The 23,142-nt window shown below is 54.2% G+C and overlaps 1 protein-coding gene across 3 annotated transcripts in view; it reads left to right on the top strand.

Annotated features, from left to right (window-relative positions):
• LOC120594220 (F-box-like/WD repeat-containing protein TBL1X) overlaps positions 1-23,142 on the top strand; it is a 182,123-nt gene that overhangs the window by 67,987 nt on the left and 90,994 nt on the right. Inside the window, exon 1 of one of the 3 annotated variants that reach the window (XM_039852223.1) lies at positions 18,684-18,758. The exons of the other annotated variants lie outside the window; for them this stretch is intronic. The gene's annotated coding sequence lies outside the window, so the exon portion shown is untranslated. Of the gene's footprint in view, positions 1-18,683; positions 18,759-23,142 lie in introns of those variants that run through there. 3 annotated transcript variants of the gene reach the window in all.

Here is a 23,142-nt window from a genome sequence, read left to right as displayed (position 1 = left end):
GTGCTGGGTCCTGCGTGGCCTCCAGGTGTTACAGAGGCCTCAGCTGAGGAAGCGCTTCACCTGAGAACATCACTACGCGTCCCCTTCAGGAGACCAGAGGGTCGGGGGTTTGCCTGAGGAGCCAGGTCGCTGACCTTGACCGAGACCGGCTGATAAAGTTCCGTGCAGACTTCGCTCCGGTCTGAGTCACGTCTGGACAAGTCCGCTGAGCTTCGCAGCCCCCGGCCCCGCAGCTCCCTCCACCCTGCACACTTTCAACTCGGCAAGAAGTGGAAGTCGCAGCTTTCACCGTGGCCCTCGAAGCAGCCCTGCCACCCACTGCCGAGCCGTCCAGGGCCTGCGCGTGTCAATGCCGTCGGGAATCCGTCAGCTCTCCCGACCACGTGCTGAGCGCTGCTGTTGGCTCAGTCACGAGCACGGGAAGTTCGCTTCTCTCCCAGGGTCTGTGGAACTTTCCAGGCGGTGTCCCAGCTGGAGAACCTAGGGCTGCATGGTGCCACGGTGGTTCCGGCCCAGTCGGACATAGTGGAGGTCGTCTGCTTTGTGCCAGGCCTGCCCGAGACCGCAGAGGAACGGGCGATGGTCACGCACGCCCAGCCGACGGCGAGGAGAATCTACGGACTCGGGAAAGTGTGCACTTAGCTATAAATACGAAGCTTGGCACAAATGCAAAGTCAGCAGTTTTTTTTTTGCTTTGTTTTGTTTTTTTTAAACAAGACTAATGTGAACTTTTGTTTTGATATCAGGACGGGCTTGAGTGGGTATTCTGTGGAAGACACACAGTCGCCAGGGGGAGCTGGCGTCTGACAGCGCAGGGAGTTGGTTACGGCCGAGGTCCCTGAACCACCTCCTCCGATCCGTAGTCGGAAAAATTTCCAACCCGTGGGAAACTTAGAAGAGACAGCTAAGGATTCTTCTGTTCATCAGCTGTCAGCATTTCGCGAAATTCGCTTTCTCTGTGTCGCGCGTTAATTGTTTTGTTTCTTTTTTCTCTTTCCCTTTTTGCCCCTGAATCTTTGGAGAGTGAGGATATTGTTTAAAAGATAAAACACATTTACACGGTGCACCAAAAACCCCTCTTCCGTGCTCATTCCTCCCACACCGTTTCCACTGACCTCTTCAGTCCATTTTCATTCCTTTCTGTTTGTTTTCTATGTTTTTTTTTTTTGCATCTTTCAATGTTTTCTAAAGCCGCCCCCCTTAAAGATCTATTGATGATTTTTAAATTTACACAAACAAAACGTCACCTCCTTGACTAGGTTTTGTGACCAGTCATGAATGTGAAGCGTGAAACTTAGGAAAATCGATCAAGACCCTCTAGGGCGCTTTAGTCATGAGGGTCTTAGAATGTTTGCAGAATTGAAACGTGGGGCCTTTGTAAAATTTTATGAGAACCGATCAGAAATTATGACAATGGCCGATACACTGTAATCTGTCCAACATCTGCTGACTCATGGATGCGTCCTGTTTTAGTATTAAATGTTTCAGGATCCATTAAGCTCAATTTGCAGGATTTTTCGTGCTTTCGGGATTATAAGAGTTCCTCCAAGGATACTGTACAAAGAGATGCAACTGGGACCCTTAGTGATCCCTGGGCATTCGTGTTGATGTGTGACACACCCATTATCCCTAACCAGTAACGCTAATTTTGATGTATACGTGTGCAAACTAAGGCATGAAAAAGGCACCGTTTAAGGGGTAAGCAGCGTCATTTATATAAAAAACGCCACTCCTTCTTGTGTTCAGAGGTGTCAGTTGTCCCAGACATAAGTTCCTTAGCACACACAGCACAGAGAGCCTTTGGGGCCCAGAAAGCCCTCCGCCTCTGCCCCTCCTCCTCCCTGCTGTCCAAGCCCGGGGTCCCGTCTGTTGCTGCTGGCCTGGCATGTCGTCTTCCACCCAGGCCCGGAGCTGGGCCAGCAGGTTTGGCCACCAGGAGGTGGCGGCTGCCCGCGCTGCTCCTGGGGTCTCATGCTGCAGCCCCCTGCCAGACCCTGCCCGCTGCCTGTCTTCGTATAGCCGAGAATGCTTTTGGCATTGTAAATGGTTGGGGGAACATGTCAGGAGAGGAGTATTTCATGACGTGTGCACGTGACAGGAAGTTCACGTTCGGGCGCTCGTAAAATGTTGACTGCATCACTGCAGGTGCGTTGTCTGTCCTGTTACCTCGTCTCTACGTCACATTCTCAATTTTGCCCTTCGGCTCAGCAGACCTGAAGGATTTCCCACTCAGCCCTTTCTGGGGGGCAGCCAGCCCCAGCTCTGTGGTCTTGGACCTTCAGGTCAGATGTCGGAGGGTGGCTTGCATCCCGGGCTGTTATAAGAGCCACTCAAGTTCTTATGTTTCATGACCCAAAAAGATGGGGACGTGTTCGCTCCCCCGAGGGGACCCAGCAGGCTTCATTGCAGACCGGACTTCCATCCACCGTGCTCACCGTGGCATGGTCTGCGGTGCCTTCACCCGCCGGAGCTTCAGAGCTTGGGACCCTGTGCGTCGGGCGTCCAGTTTGACTTGGACGCCTCGCCGTCCGGACTCAGTGATGTGCAGCCATTAATTCGTTTGGAACTTCGTACTGAAGAAGTCCTGAGCCGACTCCGCTGTGCTCAGATCCTCGAAGCAGCGTGAAAGATTCGTTTCATTCAGCCGTCAGCCTGGAGAAGGGTGTCTGGGAAAGAGTAGACAAAGTGCTCAGAGACGACGGGTAGACATGGCATGTTCCCTCCCCTGGTGCCTGGCCAGAGGGTTCCGTCTGAGAAACGCCTAGGGGCCCCTCACTTCTGATCTCGGCCACCTGTCTGGGATTCTAGAAACAGCTCTCTCCCGCCCTGCCCCAGGTTCTGGGCCGGGATGGTGATCGGGGAGAGAAAATGTCGGATGGAAGGGGACCCGTCCTCACTGGACTCGCAGTTAAAAGGAGGCGCGAAGAGCTTTGATGTTCTGTCTCTCTCGGTTGCCAGGAGTGCGTTTGATTCTCTGTCCCCAGGCCCAGGGGAAATAAACGGTCGTTTAAAGCAACCTACAAACATCGCGGTCCGACGAGGAGGAGACGAGATCTGGGTTAACGGGGGACCGGCTCCCTCGACCTGTCCCCGACGTGATGGCAGGCCTCGGCGTGGAGCTACGGAGAGAAAGCGGTTTCGTGTTTTTGTAAGACTCCAAAATCATCTGGAAAATACTTTTTTTTTTTTGTGGGGAAAAAGGACTCCTGCAGAATTCTTCAGAGGCTTGCACGTTGTTATTTGAGCAGAATGTACTGAAACGTGTGATGCACTAAGAAGGCAGTTCAAGACGCCCAAGAAGGTGGTTCTGGACCGCGGCTCGTCGTGATCTGGGGGGGTCGATCGTCCTGTTTTCGGGGGCTGCGTGCGCCTGAAACCGCCTCCGCCAAAGCCCGTCTGGGGACGCTGGGAGCTCAGGGCGGAGGCTCACCTTCACCTCCGGGGGCAGTCGTGTGTGTGGGGAACATCTGGCGGCGTCTGCAGACATTTTTGCTTGTTCCAGCTGGAGAGTGGGCGGGATGTTCCCGGCGTCCCGTGGGCGGAGAACCCCATATGCTGCCTGACGTGTTGAGCGTGACAGCCCCCGCCACCGTGAGTGACCCGACCTCAAGTGGCCCCAGTGCGGGGGTGGAGAAGCTCTGGACTGGAAAATGTCGTAGAGCCTCCCTTTGTGAGTTTTTTTTAAATGTTAAGTAATTTAGCCGTGTATAAACGCGTGACGCACACACACATTTACACACACAGCAATGGAATAATACACACAATACTACGTCATCAATACCGGGACTGTGCCCTGGCACCCACTTTTTAAATGAATACCCAACATTTGCCCAGGGGATTGTAATTTCCTGTCACTGCTGCCTATGTTGATGCCGTTGGTGACAGTGACATTAAAACCTCTTTCATTCCTGTGCTCAAGAGTCGATGAGGTATTTTCATACTCTCCAGAAGCTTCACGTCGCTCGCATTGGTCCTTGATGCTTGTGGGAGGCGGAGTGATGGCCCTCGGAAGATGGCCCAGTCCTGGCCTCGAACCCACGCCTGGGTTACCGACCACGGCGAAAGGGACTCTGTGGGTGCGACTCCGAGATCTCGCGATGGGGAGGTGACCCCGTTGGGTCCAGAGTCCCCACAAGGTGTTTCTAAGTGGAAGGACGGAGGGTTGGGGTAAGAAAGAAGGGGTGGCCACCAGAGAGGTCGGGGTGATGTGGGTTGCGGGCCAGGGAGCTGGACACGGCGAGGAAACGATTGTCCCCTGGAGCCCCCAGAAGGAGTGAAGCCCTGTGACCTAGACATCTGACCTCCAGGACTCTGCCAGAATAAGGCTGTGTTGCTTAAAGCAGCTAAGTTTGTGGTGGTTGGTACAGGAGCAATAGGAGACTAATACAGCAGGTAAACTAGCCTAGGAGTGACAGCCCAGAGTTTTATAGATTGGAACAAAGGGTTCAGCCACCACGTGGCCGAAGATCAGGGTCCAGCACGGTCGCTGGCTCGTGCCGTGGCCTCCAGCCTCTGCAGTGACAAATACAGCCCAGCAGAGAGCCGTGTTCAGCTGTTCCTTGTTTTCACTGGCCCCGAGTCTTCCGGCGTGACACGTGCTGCCGACACTGACCACATTTGTCCAGGTGCTTCTGAAGAATCTGAGTGAATCCTACCCCTGCAAAATTCTGACTTCTAGAAAGACGGCTCAAGAGTATATTCCCAGAAATGAGCTGAAATTCAAGTGTGTGCATCACGTGCGTACCCTTTCTAGCACTGTGTGGAGAAAAAGCTCTGTGGCGGGTTCATCAGCAACTGGGCCGTTTCAAAAATGTATTTCACGGTCGTCCTTGAAGCTTTTGTCACGTGCGAAGACAGAAATTTGGATGCGTTAATCCACGTACGTTGAATTTAAAATCCACTTAACCTAGGGCCGCAGGTGTGGATATTGTTGAGTCCTAATCAGGAGATGTTCCAGTGAGCTTCATCTTCCAGCTTCTGTTGTGACTCTAGGAAACGCTTTACGTGTTTCAGTTTTTATCACAAACACGCTGAAACTCTTACGTGCAAATATGACTTGATTTGGTAAAATCTGTTGTTCAGGTGTCATTTGAATTAGAGAGCCATCTATATGCCTCTAACCAACTTAAATTATACGATGACGTTTTTGATATTACAGGAACGTATTTAAAATCTCATGTCTTAGAGTAAATGAAGAGTTTTCTTGTTTTTAAAAAGTTGGAAGTTGTCCGTAGCTTCTTGATTGTACAGTAATAACATAACTGTGTATTTCAATATTTATGCACAGGTACCTGGCTAATCTTTGCTTCAAAGATCTCAGAGAGCTTTTTTAAAAATTAAAAAATACCGATATTGAGGCATTATTTACGTACCACAAAATTCCTGCGCCGTAAATGTACAATTCAGTGATTTCTCAGTATATTTAGAGTTGTGCAGACATCGCTACGATACAGCTTGAGAACATGTATCACCCCGGATAGAAACCCTGTGCCCCCAGCAGTTATCTCCACCCCCCAAAGCCCCTGGCCAACGCTCACGTGTTCTGTGCGTGTGGACTCGCCCCTCGGAACATTCCAGACGAACAGAGCCAGACAGCGTGTCTTTCGTGTCCGATGTCTTCCGTTGAGTGTGACGCTTTCAGACTCACGTTGCAGGATGCGTGACCACTTCGTTCTTCGTGGTCGAGTGACATTCCGTTGTCAGAATGCGCTCATCCCTCCACCGATGGATGGACGTGCGGGTTGTTCCCACTTCTTGGCTGTCACGAGTAAAGCCACTGTGAACATCGGCCTCCGTTTCTACTCTGGCTGCCAGCGCCAGAAGGTGGTGTGAGCAGAGGACAGTGGGCACACAGTGGCCGGAAGTGGGTGTTAGTATGTTTTCTCTTAACCTCTAACCACGTCAGCATGTGTTTCTTAGAATCAAGGGCATCCTCTTAGTGACCACAGTGCGAGCGTGTCCCAGTCCGGAAACATAACACTTATACGTTGCCCTTATCCAACCCACAGACTTCATTCAGATTTCATGCATGGTCCTGCTTGTCGTCGGTAGTAGGAACTTTTCGGGCGCAGGATGCAATCCAACGTCACCTGCGGCATCTCAGTTGTCATGTCTCCCCAGCCTGCCTTCGCCTGGATCAGTCTTAATGGGTCTGTCCTTCCGCTTCTCAACTTTGAAGAGAGGGGACCAGTTATTTTGCAACGTGACCCAGGGCTCGGGTTCATGCGACGCATCGTTAGATTCAGGTTACGCACAGGTGACGCTACGTCGTTACTGGTCCTGTCGTGTGGCAGGTGATTGTGATGTATCCTTGTATGGCGATGATAACTGTGATCACCAAATGCGCGGCGTGTCCTCCAAGTTCCTGTCCTGTAAAGTCACTCTTTACCCCTTTGTAATTAATAACCAACTTGCGGGGAAGGGATCTAAAGGTAGGTGAATGTCGTGTGTTTCGTGTGGTATGTTGGTAGCTCTTGGTCTGAATCAAGTCACTGTGATTGCCAGATAGTGATTGGTAAACTCTTAGTGTTCTGTCTGGGTTTATTGACATTTTACTGTAAAATCTTTCCTTATTTATTTATTTACTTCCGTAAATATGGATCCACGGATTCTGATTTTATTTGGTGGGTCGTAGTCTGTTCCTGTCGTTACTTCTTTGGATGCTCAGAATGTCCCAGATTTGGCCAGCGGGGACTCCTTCCGGCTGGCTTGTGCACCTGTCCTTGGAGCGCGTTCTTACGTCCGGCACGTGGTCTGGGGTGACTCTCCGGCCCCAGTTCCGGACTCCACTGTTTTGCTAGGAACCCCTGGTTCTCTCGGAACCCGAGATCTGGGAGCCAGCTGTGCTCATGGCCACCGAGGTGTCATCGCTCATGTCCTGCCTGTGGGCAGACTGGGGAGAAGAGCCACATCGTCTCATCCTAGCCTGTCCCCGCTTCGGATTTGTGGCTTCCGTCCGTCACCGTGAGACGCCTGGCTCCCAGCAAGAGCGTTACAGTCACCCCTCTGCTCACGTGTGTCGTGCACATAAACTATTTCACAATTACCACACCCGTTCCGCTATTAACAATAAACTGCCGAATCTGTGAAGTCGAGTTCGCGTTTGGTTTTGATCGTTTTGTCTTCAGACCGAGGAGCGTGAGAAAGCACAAGAGCTCAAGCTAGTTGGGTTCTTTCTTTTCCGTTTTTCTATAATCCGGTTGTTACCCACTTGATGTATAGTGAAGTTTCTTTGTTTCTGTTGGTTTTCCACTTTGAAGTTAAAATCAATCCTCGTCGATTTAGCTTTGTTATTCTAACGAGGACGTGTCTTGCTGTGGGCCTGTTTGGGTTCACGTTTGGGACTTTCTTGAGGTTCCTGGGCTGGCACGTCTGTTTCCTTCCCCAGGTCGAGGAAGTTTTCCATCATTCTTTCTTCCAGTAGGTTTCGATTTCTTACCGTCTCTGTCCTCCTTCTGGGACCCGTGCGATGTGCGTGTTGTCACGCTTGATGTTGTCCCTCAGGCCCCTTAACCTGCCCTCGGTGTTTTGGATTCTTTTTCCTTTTTGCTGTTCTGATTGGGTGTTTTCTGCTGCTTCGTCTTCCAGTTGTGCGTTCGGCCTCGTGCACCTGATCTGCCGCCGATTCCCTCTAAGGTGTTGAGTGCAGTTGCCGGAGGCTTCGCTGCTGCCTGGTCTTTGTCTTGGCTTCTGTGTCTGTTTTTATGTCTTCCCATCTCCTGGCCGAAGTCCTCACTGAGCTCGCTCAGCATCCTGTAAGCCGTGTTTTGAACTCTCCCTTGACAGGTTACGTGTCTCTGTTTCATTTAGTGCTTTTTCTGGGGTTTTGTCCTGGTCCTTCATTTGGAATCTCTGTCTGCGCCTCCTTCGGGCTGTCTCTCTCTTTCTGTGTTTGTTTCTGTGAACTGGGCAGAACAGCACTCTCTCTGGTCTTGAAGCAGTGACTGGACATGGGAGATTCCCCCTTGTAGACTGTGTGCTCGTCGTCTTTGGCTGGCTCCCTGGAGTGTGTGGGGCGCAGAGAGCATGAGGGGCGAACCGCACCGAGGCTGGAGCTGCCGTGGGCCCGGGCGGGGGGACGTCCCAGGGCAGCTGGAGCAGGCACGGTCTGCACGAAGCCCCCAGACCAGCCACACTGGGGCGCCGGGAAGCCGAGGAACGTCCCGGGCCGGGGAGCGGGAGCAGGAGCTGCAGGAGCCACGGGCAGCTGTGGCTGGAGCCGGCAAGGGCCTCCAGACGTCCCGGGACAGGCAGAGCGGGGCGGCCGTGGCCTGCAGCGAGAGCAGCTGCGTGGAGTTCCTGCCTGCCGTGAGGCGGGGGAGGGCCACCACGGGTACCGTCTGGTGGCCACGTTACCTGCCAGGACAGAGTCCCCGCAGCCGTCCCACTGGCAGTGCCCCTGGGATCTAAGTGGATTTTTTCTGTGCAGCCTAGGCGTCCTTTCAACCCGTGCGTTTAGTGCCCCCGGCCCTTGGGGATCCCTCTGGGCCGCAGGGCGGAGCGGGGTCCGCCCAAAGCCACTTCTGTGTGCTCTCTCTCGTTGGCTGTGCAGAAGCCGTTGACGCCCCCCAGCTCTTTGGGGGATGGCTCCGGAGGTGTACGTCGTCCCATGTGCCCTGGGAGGAGGGGAGCCTAGCGTGTCCCCTATGCCACCACCTTGGGCGGGAAGCTTGGCTGACTATTCCATCGCTCCTCTCACGGACGACCACGTCACTGGCTTCACACGACACTGGTTATTATCTTACGGTTCTGGACGCCACAAGCCCAAGATGGGTCTCACGGCGCTGACACCGAGGCGTCTATAGGGCTCTCTTACGTTCTGGAAGCTCAGGGAGAGAAACGTTCGGTGGCTTTGTTTTGCTTTGCTTTCCTGGTGTTTCGTATTGTTTCTGAATTGTCTTTCCCAGCTTCTAGAGGCACCCTCCGTCGCCTGGCCCCTTCCTCCATCTTCGGAGCCAGCCGTGGTCCAGTCCTGATCACATGGCATCACTGTAACACTGGCTGTCGCATGTCCCTCTTCCCCATTTAAAAGACTCCCCTGATTATCCGTTCGGCCTACGTGTAAAATGCAGGATAACTCTCTTTTTTGGTGCGGGGTGTTCAGATTAGCATCCTGAATTCTACCTGCCACCCGAATTCCCCCATGCTGTGTAACGTGACACATTCACAGGTGCTGGGGATCGGGGTGTGGCCAGAGCAGGAGGGAGGGGGCACCATCCCGCCGACCACCGTGACACCTGGCGGTGTGATTAATTTATTCTTGAAACGGAGTCAGCTCCATCCCTGGCTTGTCTGGCTCTGGAGGACGCGGCGGCTTCTGCAGGCGGTGTCACGAGCTCGCGGAGCAGTTCGAGTGATGAGCTCGGATCAGACGTCTCTGCTTTGGGCAGAGTCATGTGGTCTTGTGGATTTGCAGAGAGAGGGGTCAGGCAGACGGCAAGGAGGTGCGGTCATCTGGAAGTGATGGGCGTGGAGAGATGCCACGTTAGGGACGCCGTGGGGTCCAAATGACGGGACGTGTCATCTGATGGGTGGCGTGTTGGGAGGGGTCAGAGGGGTCAAAGGAAATATGGAGTGAGGCTGAGTGGGAGGACAGTGCCCCTCGCATGGGAAATAGTGGCCTCGGGGTGCCAGACGGGAGCCCAGTGGAGACGTGAAGCAGGCAGAGGAAGCGTCGTCACCTTGAGATAGAGCTTTTAGAGTTACGTGTGAAGAGCAGTGGCTCGTTAGGTGACATCACAAGGGAACGAAGCTGGAGGAAAGAGATTCGAAGGCAGAATGTTGGGGAAACGCTTCGTGGATGGGAGGGAGGATGAACAGCCAGAAAAGGAATCTGAGGGGCAGTGAGGACGCAGGAAGAGAGAGAGTCCACGCTTGTTTCCTGAGCGGCTGCTACACGCCAGGCACGGAGGAGCTGAAAACAGGCCGTTCCTGCCTTCGTGGCGTCTGCGGTCCGGCTAGAACGCTCCGGAACATTCTCTGGGAGTCCGAGAAGCCAGTGAAAAGGAGGGCCTTGCAGGAACGGCGAAGCCAGACGTCGCCGAGGAGCGGGAAGGACGAGCCGAGGTCCCTGCGCTGACTTTGTCGAAGGCGTTGATTATGTCAGGACGGCAGACGGAGGGCGCTTGCCGTGACGATTCACGCGGTTCTGACCAAGGGCTGTTTCTGCCGAGTCTGCCATGTTGCAAACCCCAGTTTCATAGCGCCCCACTCTTTACACAGAAAGCGACATCTGGGACCTTGAAGTTTCCGTGCCGTCATTCTGGGCCATCTTGGGTGTTGGCTCATCTCTGATGGATTGTCCAAAATGGGCCACTTCTGAGAGAGAAAGACAACACTATCAGTCATTCCCTTGAGACAGCCGGGGTCAACCAGGGTGGCCTCCAGCCAAAACACATAGGACTCTGTTGGCAGACTGAGGTCAATCGTGTCTACTCACTGAGTTTTTCTGAAAGTCTCAAATTTGTGAAAGTGTTTTAATGCTACACTTTTCATCCTTTCTCAGGAAGCCTGGAAATTTGTTCCTATGCACGCACCTGGAGTCACCTCTAGATTTGAGTCAATTATCTCGTGTGTTCTAATGTTCTGCAGTTACCTACAGACCCTGCTGTGATAAGTAGAAACACAAATAACTTCAGAGGCATGTGCTGTTATGAACGTGTCTCACCGTTACGCATTTTCCCCTAAACATTAGCGGATAGAATTGCAGCCGCCTTGCGTACGTGGCCCCCAGACATTTTCGACCCTGAGACATCGGTTCTCCTGGTTTATCGAAGCGTCGGTTACGACAGCCAGGGGTCAAACGTGACGGTGAAAGATACACGTCTGATCGAGCCCGAACGGCGCGTTACTAGGCAACCGTTAGCGTGCTGTTGCAGATGTGGTATATTTATTGGCTCCGAACTGTGTTTACAACACACCGTCACGCGTTTCTGCGACCCCAAGGGACCCACAGCCCAGCTGAGACGCGGAGCTCTTCTAAAAATGTGTGCTTGCAGCAGAGCAGGCTGTGGGGAGACCTGCACGCTGCTCCCCCGTCGCCTGCACACTCAGGAACTTGACCGACGTAGCTAGACTTTGGCGGCGTCTGGTTGCCTGACGCTGGGGGTCGTTTCAGGGTAGGGGGTAGCCCAGTGGAGCGTCCGATAGCATCTACCAAGGCCAGAGTGTTGCACATCCAGTGCTGGCGCCTGTGTTTGCCATAGTTGGAACTTCTTGGATTTGTGGCTGCTGTGACTCAAGGAGCTAGCGAGGTTGTGCAAGCTCGTTTCTTTGGATGGGCGTCTAGGAGGCTCGGAATGCAGTCACAGTCACCTCGCAGCTGATGGAATTTGCAGTCGGTGAGTCTGGGGGGGTGTCTCACCTCTCGGCTTCATGTCACTTTGCAGGGCGAGGTTGCTGTCTGCCCTGGTTTGCCCGGTTTGCCGATCGCGTGTGTGGTTTCGGAGCTCACGTGAAATCTTTTTCTTCCCAGCGGTTCCCAGGCGGGGAGTTAAGTATTTCAGTGAACGGAAGTCCTCTGGCGTGTGGGACAGTGTCCGTTCGCAGTGACGTTTGAATTCTGATGTGCGAGCGGCAGCCTGTTTTCACTGGCTGGTTCCTGTCGCGGTACATCGGGACAAAGCGTCTTTCTAAATTTAGTGCGACGAGGTGTCCGCAGCTGTTGAGCGGACCGGGAGGTGAAGGTGTCTAAGCCTTTGAAGCCTGGAAATTAAAGTTCTTTAAAAATCCATTTAGGAAAGAAAGGTGCATAACAATTAGCTGAAGCTCTCGGATCGTTTTTTCATTTTACTAGGGGGGAAAAAAACATTTTTAAAATCAGTTCTTGGGCTTCAAGGCACATTGAATGGAGCGGTCATTCTGTTCCGTCTCCCTCAGTGTGGCCGCTGGACAGGTGTCCTGTAAACTCCGTTGAAAACCAGGCCTCAGCCTGGAAGAGGCTTCGTGACTTTTGTTGAAAAGCAGGAAATAAAAACACAGTTATGGAAACCAGTTCTTTACCGCCTCCCACTAAACAGAGAGAGGCTCTTTCTGGATGTATGAGCAGGAAAGCTTTGGAACGCTTTTGGGGGACCGGCTTGGGGCTTCGGCCGTGCACCAGTGACGCCCTCCGATCCACAGTGGGGCTGGTCCGGGGGCTGCGCTACGGGCTTTACGGGCGTGTGACTCTGTTCCGCCCGTAAATAGCTGTGTGGCCGACGTAGGTGTCCCTCACCCCGATTTACCAGGACAGGGAAATAGGAGGCTCACGGGTTCCCGTCTGGGGCCACACGGCTGCTTAGTGACAAGCCGATGTCATAGCGTATGGACTATAACGTCGAAAGCAGTTGCAGCCGACCTTACCTGGCGTGCGCGGTGTGCCGGGGAGGGGCCTCTGTCATTTCCCTGCCCGAGCAGTGGTGTGCACCCCAGCACCGCGAGGGGTCACCCTGTTCTCCCCATTATGCAGACGAGGACTTGGAGGTGGGAGGCTGCCTGGCCCAAGGACACACAAGGCCTGCGGGAGAGTCCTTCGCAGCCCTTCCGTCCACGCTCTTAATCAGCAGGCCAACCGTGCCCCAGGTAGAGTCACAGAGAATATGGCCGTGTCCCAATCAGAAAAGGCTCTGATGCTTTGACGCCAGCTCCGTCTCCCTTTCTGCCTCTCGTTCTGGAGCCAGAGGAGACCAATGCCGCTGGCCCCAAGGCTCGGGAGCTTGCAAGACGGTGACGTGCACAGGGTGAGTTTCCGTTCCCTGGAGATGGACAAGGGACAAAGAGCCATTAATGGCGATGGCAGTTTTCAGAGCTAGGCGCCTGGCCTCTCTCAAAAGGTGCGAGGCTGGGGAATACGTGCCCGCCATTAGGTGGCTTTGTTTTTTCTCGTCGGAATTAGCTTTCCATGGATTATATATCATTATAAGCTTAACTGGGTCAAGCGATTGCCTTATCTCATACCAGATTTCCATGTGACAAATCACATCTTGGTCTTCGTACGTGGACTTCATTTGGCATTTCGTGGTGTGAGTTGGGGATTGATTTTCATTTATCACACGCGGCCAGTGACGCTGCCGGCGTGGGGTGTGGGTACGGGATACGTGTGTCTGTACCCGTGCAGCCACACACATCAGGACGATTGATTTTGCCAGTTCTAGGAGCATGAAATACTTGTTAGTCAGCCTCATAACGCATGAAAGGAGAAATCAAGTTTATGTAAATGTCTCATTTAGTGTCTCTCTTTATTTGAATAGCTCATACTTTTACAGGGAACTAAAACCTGCACGCATAATAAAATGTCATTTCGCAGGAACAAATGGATATGGAACGACTTCTCTGAACAACGCATAAAGAAAACGTGTTTTCCCGTTGATCCTTAAATAAGAAATGAATGATTTCCCCTGCATGTTTATTTCTCTATACCTACAGCGCTGCTATGTTTGTTTTTCTTCGAAGTTGGGGAAAAAAACAGTCTCCGTTTGGAGGCGGCCCTTTGTTTTAAAGGCGCACCTGTTACGTGCCGCCGTGTTCTGAGCACGGAGCGTTAGTGACCGTGGCTCGCAGAGATGCAGACAGGCTCTCTGGCTCTGCAGCGGGCACAGCAAAGAGGCTTTGTTCTGTTTTCTGTCTCCGTCCTTGTTTATAGCGTGTCTGGACAACAATGGATTATGTTCGTGGTACTTATGAATGAATGAATGAATGAATGAATGAATGAACGAAGCAACCAACAAGCTGATGTACAGAGAACGCCACGGCATGCCTTCCTAGGGCCTGCCGGCTGGAGCACCCCCTCTGCAGAAGGGGTGCTTCTTAGCAAAGCATGTGGAAAGAAGCCAGCGATGGGGAGGCTCTCCGAACGCAGTCTTCGGGGTGTCGGGAGCTAGGCCGCGGTCTGTCCCTCGGTTCTGTCACGTTTCATGCTTGCTTCTGTTCCGTGCTGTGAGTGTAGTGAGTGTTATAGTTCAGGTGTCTGTTTTGTGAGCCGCCTCAGGAGAAGGGAGGGAGCCCAGTGGCCCCGTTTCTACACTAGGTGCGCTCAACCCCAAGCCTGGGTGCGAATGGATGTTTCTGCTTGTGCGACACGACTCAAAAAGTCCCCCAGTTCCTACAGGGAGGGAGGCGGTAAGGGATCACAGCGGAGAACCTGATACCAAAAGGACTCGCGGTGGAGATAGAGAAGTTGAAGTCTGTTTTTCTCCTGAACCCGTGTGTACTGTTACCTCAGAGTCGACACAGAAGCCACTACTTTTGTCATTGTCGTCTCCTTCCGGCTCCCCTTTGTCATAATCGTTAGATTTGTGCCGTCTCGTACGCCAGCCCCTGGCCCACACGACTGTTTAAACTTAAATCAATTTGGAATAAAATAAAAACGTAGATGCGAATGCCTTGAGTGTCTTAGCCGCATCTCGGCTGCTCAGTCACCGCACGTGGCTTCTGCTGCCTCATTGGCCAGTGAGGGTAGGAAAGTTTTATATCAGATGAGAAGTGGCTACCCAGACTTTTGCCTAATAGATATTCCAGGCAAACAAGAAAATAAAAAAACCAATCTAAAATCTGAAGAAGAGAGTAATTTCCCAGTAGGCGACTAGATCAGTGAATAAAGCTTAAGCACGTTGAAAAAAATTACCGCATGAACGTCACTGTTGTGTCATTTCAGAGTATTAGGGACGAAGGCGGTCTCTACGGACTCTTCTGGATTAAAAACCAAAAGTCATAAAAGTGACCTGGAATCAGAAATAACGTCCGATTTCTTAGCAACGGTGCAGGTCGGACGACAGACTGAGCACAGAAGTCCGTGGAGATCATTTTCACTCAGGATTCCGCGGTCCTTCCCGCACTGGTTAGTTACGGATGGAATGCGGTTGTTTGTATATATACGGATATCAGTATAATTTCGCTTTCTGTACGTCACAGCTCGGGAAGCTCCTGGAGAGTGTGTCCCCCCAAAAGAGAGTAAGCCAAGGAAGGGGAGAGTGGGGATCCCAGGCACTGAAGGAGGCGGAGGGGATTGTCCCAAGGTCACTGTGGTTTCCAGGCTCGGCACACCCAACGCTGACACCGAAAGGCTGGAAGCTTCAGAAGGGAGGCCTGGGGAGCAGAGTTGGGAGGGCGGCGGACACATTCTCTGAGAGTTTTGACCACGTGAAGCATGGAAAAATGGCGGAGGATGTCGGAAGGATTCCCAAAGAATCAGAGGAAATTAAGGAGTAAAAACAGGCAGCCAGTAGCCTCAGGAAAGGTCTCCGTAGTCAACTGAGCTGAGCCCGTCCCGTCGTGGAAAGAATATGTGTTTTTAACCCCAAAATGTTACGCCGTGGGGCACACGTCAGGGGTAAACACAGGATTGGCGATGGGCATTTAAAACACCCCCGAATCCTCATCGGTACGCGAGGTAATGAAGTAATAACTCAAGTCGATAGGAAGCAGGTTATTGAGAAACACGGCCGTCAACACCAGCGGACACGGCCGTAAATACACGCAGCTCTTGAGATTCGAAGGTGGTCGCTTTGGGAAACAGAGCTCTAGGGAGAGGCGGTGCCGAAAAGCGTTTAATTAAAACGAGGAGTGTTTTGCCTGACCTGTATTTTACTTATTGAAACTATATAGACATGTTTAACTTTAAAAAGAGTGAAAATGCTTTGCAAGATGAAAGTAGATAGAATCTACGTCCTGGAAAGATACAGACATGTTAGTGGGGTCGCGCTTGGCAGCGCTGATGTTCGGGTGCATCATCTTCGGCCGGGTCGGGCGGACCTGTGTGGGTGTTTAGTGGCAGCAAATTTCTCTTCCTCTAGTCCCGCCAACTAAAAACGTCTTCAGACATCGGCCAGGATCCCCAGGGGGCAAAATCTGGCCCATGTGAGGGCCGCTGATTTAAAGGATTTGAAATGTGTTCTTGAAGGCGCCATCTCTGAATCTGAAGCCGCTGCTCAGTCTGGGTAAAGCAGCGGACGAAAGCGTCACTCCACAGAGTTCGAACCCCGCGGCCAGTGAAGGGGTTCAGAATTCTCTGGGGTTTGCCAATACCCCTGCTATGTGCCGGAACCCATCGGAGCCCCTGGCCGTTGGCCTGCTTATTTCAGGGTTCGCTCAAAACAGAAAAATAGGACCTAAGAGGAGTCTGCGCCGCCTCTGTGATGCTCAGCGGCTTCTGAAAACGTATTTTAGATTTTTCACCTTTTCATGATGGCACAACGCGAATGTGTCCGGACTCGAAATGTTCATCTTTGCGGCAACTTTGGGAGCCTGCTACGCCCTTTGCGTGTGTTCGCGCACTCGGCTGGTTGCAGGACAGACGGACACAGACATCCATCCTTCCTCCCTCCCTCCCTCCTAATCCTTCTGCAAATTCTTGCTTCGTTGCTTTGCTAGTGTTTTCCCTTAGAATCTGCGAAGGGAAGTCAACAGGAAAATGGTTCCTCGGGTTTTTTCGATGCGGATGAAACGTCATAAATAATTTAATGCCCTCGTTTCACAGCCGAGGAACCTTCTGGTCCAGAGAGAGAGGGAGAGTTTCTTAATTAGGAGCAAAGTGAGGCCTCTAACTCTGGTCCGTTTTTGGTTTTTTTTTTTTAACTTTTTTTTTTAATGCAGCGTGTGTGCACAGTAACGCTGTGGATGAAGACAGAATGGCCGATAAAGTAGGTCAGGCACCTGGCGAGTTCGTCAGCGTTTTCACGCAGTTAAGCATTCTGAGCAGTGTGGGCGGGGGGTAGGAGCCCTCCTGAGCCTTCTCTAATGAAAACAGAGCCAGAAAGAGTAGGGTCTGTTATGTTTTCACTCTGGGGGGCAGGGAGGGGTTGGGAGCAGGATGCTTGAGGTGCAGGTCGCAAAGGAGAGTCTTGGGCCCCCCCCCACCAGCAGGCTGGTCTCTGAGCCAGCACTGCCGCCAGGCAGGTGTTCTTACCTGGGGGGGCCACGCACTGAGGTCGGTCCATACTGGTCGGGCTGGATTCCTTCTTCCCCGAGTCCCTGCATCCTGACTGGCTGTCCCCTCCCCTGTGGTGAGGCCCCACGCCCGTCCATGGTTGTCCATGGTTCAGCAGGCTGAGCCAAGGGGCCCTGCTCCTGCGTGGGTGTGTGCCGTCTGCAGGGCTGTGTGGCCCAGACGGCCCCGTCTTCCCCATGCTGGTCAGGCAGCGCTGTTCGGTGCACTGCCCAGCCTTCCGGCTCTGCGGTGTCACCAGCCCTTTGCTGAGCAGCACGAGAGCATCACCCGACGTGTCTAGACACCTCTGCGTCCGCTCCATGCCCCCGTGTCTTGTCTGCAGCCCCTTTCTCTTCCTGCTCACTTGACTTCCTGGGTCGGCAGGAGCCTCGCCTCCTCTGTGAAGTCCCCCTAGATTTCCTCCAGACAGTGTGCGCATGCAGAGGACGCAGTGCGGTTCCTTGGCGTCCTGTCATCCGCTGACCTCCCCGTCATCCGTCTCTCAGCAGCTGTTATTTGCTAGTCCCTCGCTGACTTTTGAGAGACATTTGTCCTTACAAGCCTGTTGTGCATTCCCACCTGCCTGACACTTGGCAGTGTCTGGGCGTGGGGTTTGGTGGTCACAGCTCAGGAGGAGGGGGCACTGGGTCGCCACTGTTCTCTCGTGGGTCAAACCCAGCGCCGCCGCTCAGCACGCATGGCGCCCGAGGCCACCTCGTCCACAACGGCCGCGCCGCCGTCGGTGAGAAGAACCCGCTTTAGAAGCGCCCGAAGCTTTAAAGGTCGCAGTGGCCGGGCGGGTCCCTGGAGCCGCGACCTGTCTCCCTGGCTCAGACGGCTGCGTTTCATGACCTGCTTCCCCAGCTCTTGGAGATCGGATGGGCTCTTCCCAGTCAAGGCGTAAAGAAAGGGCTTCAGCCTTTCTCCGTCCCAGGAGACGGCGCTGCCGTGTGAATTTCTGCGGCAGCCGGAAGCCGGAAGTCGTCCCATGGTGTCTGGTGCCGCTCCCGTGACGTGTTCCCCGCCGGCTTGTCCCCTGTCCACAGGCCGCGAAGCCCGCCGTGGTCCTGCCGTCGCTCCCTGCTGCCGCCCAGCCCGCTGGCCGTCCGCCCTCGCACCACGGTCACTGTGTCCACAGCCTGGCCCCTGTGCCACCTCCCAGAGCCCCGGCCCCGTCCCCACAGCAAGCTCCGTGCCCCGTGGTGACTTCCTGTCCCGCTGCGTAGCTTGCCTTTCACTCGATCCCCTGCTGATGGAGCTCGTGCACGTGCTTACTCGATCAGTGTCCCCACTGTCCCTTGTCACCTTGCGCCACGTCACTGCCACGACGGAGACCTTCCGGGCCCCCAATACCGTAGCGGCCACGAGCCCTGTCACCTTGTCCCACGAGATGGAGTGAGGAGTTGTCGGGGGTGAAAATTTGCTGAGCTGCGCGGGCTCTGGAGACACCTGCGTCTTCGCGTCACGTGCTGCGGGACGGTGGAGCGCACCGTGTCTGTCGTGACCGTGGAGGTGACGTCCCAGATTTTGAGCTGACGTGTTCGTCATAGGTCCTCAGGTCATGAACGTGGCGGGCGGTCGTGTGCGTGAGGCGTGGCGTCGTCTCTTGTGTGCGGGAAGGGTCCCCAGCGGTGGTCGTCGGCCACCTGGCATGGGGGTCATTCCGACTTCCTGATGCCCGTAATTCGGGCGTCTGCCTGCTGTGCGGCGGTCAAGAGCGGGTGCTTGAGGATTTCGTGATTGCCATTGCTGACTCCCGTGGGGTCTTTTTCATTAACAGGTAACTGAAGACGGAAAACGGGCTCACACGAAGACCCCAGAAGGAGGAAGGCATTCGCCCCACGCTCGGCTCTGAGTAAGTGACATCGTAACATGGATTTCGTACTACGGAATGACTGTCCTGTCAGCCTCTCCGTGTTCTTCCCGTGTTTAAAGATTAAACGTAGCTGCACCGGCGGCGGTATGTTCTGGAAACGGTGATTTCTCAAGGCTGCTTGTCAGGGCCGGTTTTGCTAGCTAACGTGCTGTCCGCGTGCATCGGCACTTCACAGCGAGCTCGGTTTGCGTGTAGCTTCTGGAGGTCACGAATTCGAGGAAAGCGGTGTGGACAGGATTTGCACGAGACTTTCTGGAGAAGCCCAGTTTCTGCTGTTTTTTTCCCCACATGCGTTCGAGGTTAGTCGTTCGTCCTGCACAGAGGTTTTCAGCGGGCCCTCGGTCTCGTGTGTTTGTCTCGGAACGTGCTTGGGAAATGACAGGCAGCTGCGTCGTGACCGGTGGCCCAGCCAGGGTCTTCCGCAAAGGCCTTGTCCGGCAGCCTCCTGAGGCTGCAGGGCCCGTGACGCGGGCCCCTGGAGAGGCATTTTCCTCCTGTCCGAGCCCTGCATGGGCTGTTGTTGGGGTACATACACACATTCCAGACTCCCCGAGAACAAGGCCGGTTGACAGTTGAGGGCCATTTTCATCCAAATCGGGAGCATCCTTTTTAGACTTTCGTATGAAAAAGAGGTACGTTTCTAGGATGACCATTTTTGAAGCTGTTGCTCCTGCAGCGCCGTGCGAGCTAGGTCTTGGTTGGGGGGGAAGGCATTATGGGGGCACAGAAGGGGGCCCGGCACAAAGCCGTGGTGTGCACGGGTGTCCCTCTGCTGTGGGAACTCCGAGGAAGGGTCTCAGCGTGTGCCGGAGCCGCCGAGCAAGGCCGGACCCCCTTCGTGGGAGGGAGGCCTGACGTGGCTTTGCTGGTGGCTGGGACTCTGCCGCCTGATGAAGTGTGTCCTAGACGGGGACTCTGTGGGCCGAGGTGAGGAACCAGGAACCAGAAAGCTTTTATTTTGTTTTTCAAGTTGATAAGCCAGTCGGATGGAGTGCAGGCCTGTGAGAAAGGGAAGGACTTTGAACTTGACCTTGCAAGACAAGGACTTTGAACTTCACCTTGCCTGCACAACACCCACAGGAGACTTCGGCTCTCTCAGAGTGAGAGCTGCCATCTCTGTGTGCCTGGACACCCCTGAGGGAGACAGCCCTGCCGGTAACAGGGGCATCGTAACAGGTGCATGGAATCTTAGAATAACCGAGTCCCACAGGGGAGGAGAGAATAAATAGTAAATCATGGCGAAACAGTTGCCTGGCAGTTAGCAAGTGCTGGACGTTGTCATGTTTTGGCGACAGCTTTTATTGGGATGGAACTCACGTCGCAACGGTTCAGCCATGCGAAGTGGGCAGTTCGGTAGTTCTTATTATGTTCAGACAGGTGTGCGACTGTCACCAGTCCATGTTAAGCATTTCAGCACCCCCAGAGGGATGCCGTACACATTAGCAGTCTGTTTCCGTTCCTGGCCCCCGACGACCCCCAGTTTACGGCCCGTTTCCACGGGTCCGCCCGTTCCGGGCGTGCCGCATCGACGGGCTCGTAAGCGTGACGTGGTCCTCGTCACGGGCTTGCTCCTTGTTGCCCAGCGTGACGTTTTCAGGGTCCGTCCGCGTCGTAGCGCGTGGCACAGCATTTCCTCGCTTTGTGGCAAACACTTCGCATGGGACAAACAGACCCCGTTCGTTCATCGGTTCCTCTCTCAGACACTGTTATTTTTGAAGCCTTCTATTTTGAAACAATTTGAGACTCGCAAGAAGTTGCAAAAAATAGTACAGTGAGTTCCAGAGCTCCCTGCCCCCCTTCCCCCAGCGACAGGATCTTACGTGAAGTGACCTCATTCTCCAAAGTAGGGAAGCGACGTGGCCGCTGTGGACACACACGCAGACCGTATCCGGTCTCCCCCGTCCTGTGCGTGCGTGTGCGCACGTGTGAACAGCGTGTGAAATATCACACGTATGGATGCGTTCGTCCACCGCCCCCGTCATCCACGTCCAGCTGCAGCCGCGGGCTCTCACGCGCACTCACGCTGCCGTTTCGAGAGGGTTTCGTAAGTGGCACCGTGACACGTGCCGCCTTTGGAGGCCGTGTGGACCGGCAGCTCGTGCCTTCTGCACGCCGAGCCGTGGAGCACGGTCTGCACGTGCCAGAGTAGTTTATCCATTCACTTGTCGGCGGGTAGAGCCGCTTTGGACATGCGTGCACAGGTTTCAGGGTGAACCAGACACCGTTTGGAGCCCTCATGTATTTATTTATTCCTCACGCAGCCCACTGAGGTTGCTGCCGGCATAGTCCGGACAAGGAAGCCATGGCCCTGAGAGGCGGCGCCTTCCTAGGTCACCTGGGGAGCCCCCGCCTGTGCGCTCTGTGTCCCGTCACTGGCTGAAGCCGCACCAGGACCCCGTTCCCAGAGGAGCAGGGGCCGTGGTGGCCTTCTCTGCGTCCAGACCCTGCTCAGGACAGAGTTCTGGCTGAGCAGACAGAGAATGAGTCCCCTGCCACACAGGAGCACTGACCGCACAGGCTGTCACCACGGAGGGAGCAGCCCTGACTTTCTCGTGGAGCTGCCTCCTGTCGGAGTCCGCTGGGGATGATGGGGAAAGAGAGTCCAGTTACGGAGGCAGCTTCCAGTCCCCCCTGCGCCTGGGACCTCAGGAAGCCCTAGCGGTCAGCGCTCAGGGCACTCGAAGTCTGAATCAGTGGTCCATTGGGTCCGCGCCTCCTTATGGCTGCAGAAAAGCACCTGGCTCCGTGCCCAGAGGCCACGCGTCCGTCCACACCGTCCCCAGGAACTGCAGTCTTCGTGGGACCGTCAGCTCCTCCGAGCACTGAACGCTCACGCGCCCCTTATTTTGATCACTGTCACCACCAACGTGAGGGCGGAGGAAGGAGAGGAGGAGGGTCCGGCGGAGCTGACAGCTCCCCGCATCCATCCCCTGCGCCCTCGGGAAGTTCCGGGCGGTGGGTCCGAGCCACCGAGCCTCGGTCTCTCTTCTGTGCAGTGGGCAGTGTGTCCGTCCCCGGCCGCGTTGTAGTGCAGCGGACGGACCTGTGGGAGCACCTTAAGAGTCAGGTGTGACCCCCTCTCCCGCCTGCTTCTCTTCCCACCTCTCGTTCTTACTCACAGCCTGGAAGTGACCGAGAGCCCCACGTACAGACTTTGCTCTGGGGCTGCGTTCTCCTGGCCCCGTGTGTTTGTGTGTGTTGCTCATTCTGACGGCTCGTCCTCTGCTTCCTCATTAGCCTCCGACTACTGTTCTTTTTGGGGTGTCAGTAACTGCGATGGGTGCCCAGTTCTCGCGGATTCCTTTTTATTCGTACAATCCAAGAAGGGCACAGCTGGTTTTAATTCGAAGGTGCCATGACTCTCAGAGAGGTGGAGAGAACTAGACATCACGATAAGGATGGAGCAGGGCCTGACGGGTGTCACCCACGCAGCCCGCCATGTTCAAGGCCAAACCAGTTGGGGGGGTTTTCATGCTAAGGTGGCACCTGCTCAGCCAGTCTAGGGTGCAGTGTGGCGGGTGTACAGTGAGTGAGGTGTTGCTAATCTATTTTATCAAAAGTGATAAAGCTTCCCTAGGAACCCTGGCTTGTTGATTTGCAGACATGAATTCCCTGTGGATAATTCGATAGAACTGCTTTTTGTGGTCTCCAGCCGATGCAGAGACCCGGATGAAGCGTCGGCGGATAACACGATGCAGCTTTTCCCGCTCCCTTCCAACCCGCGGTTAAGAATTACTCCACGTTTTTTTCTTTCGAGCGACCTCTGTCTTGAGCCGCTTTCTCTCATACCCAGAACTCACACGTGGATCCCCACAGACACTTCCGGTCATCGGGAAAGCTGCATTCTCCCGAAAAAGTGGGTCGTTCTTTCCTCTCGAACCCAAGTCCGCCGGGGACGTGAGGCCAGCCAGCAGCCGTGCACTCTGTTCCCAAGGAACGCTTTGAAAGCCTAGTGAATGTGACTCAAATCGGACATTCATCCAAATATGTTGTTTTTCATACTGTTACCTTTCGGTTTTTCTTTATAAACACAGGCAGTTCCCAAAATATCTCTTTCTCGATTTAGGACGGTAGTTATCCACTGAGGGTTCCCATTTTTCCTGCCAGGGGACACTTGGCCAAGTCTAGAGACTAATTCGATTGTCACAGCTGGAGTGCGTACGTGTGTGAGATGTCGCAGCTGGGGTGTGTACGTGTGTGAGATGCTGGCATATTGGAGCGGGGAGAGACAGCCTCCCCGGCTCCTCCCACACCAGAGAATTGTCTGGACCCAAGTGGCAGCAGAACTGAGGCTGGCCAGTTCGGTCGGTGGCCAGAACCCTTCGCGTGTGGAAACCATTGCCCTCCACCGTCCTTCATGGTA

This window comes from Pteropus medius, unplaced genomic scaffold, assembly GCF_902729225.1.
Source record: "Pteropus medius unplaced genomic scaffold, Ma_sr-lr_union100, whole genome shotgun sequence".
Taxonomy (NCBI): domain Eukaryota; kingdom Metazoa; phylum Chordata; class Mammalia; order Chiroptera; family Pteropodidae; genus Pteropus; species Pteropus medius.
This window is presented reverse-complemented; position numbering and strand designations above follow the sequence as displayed.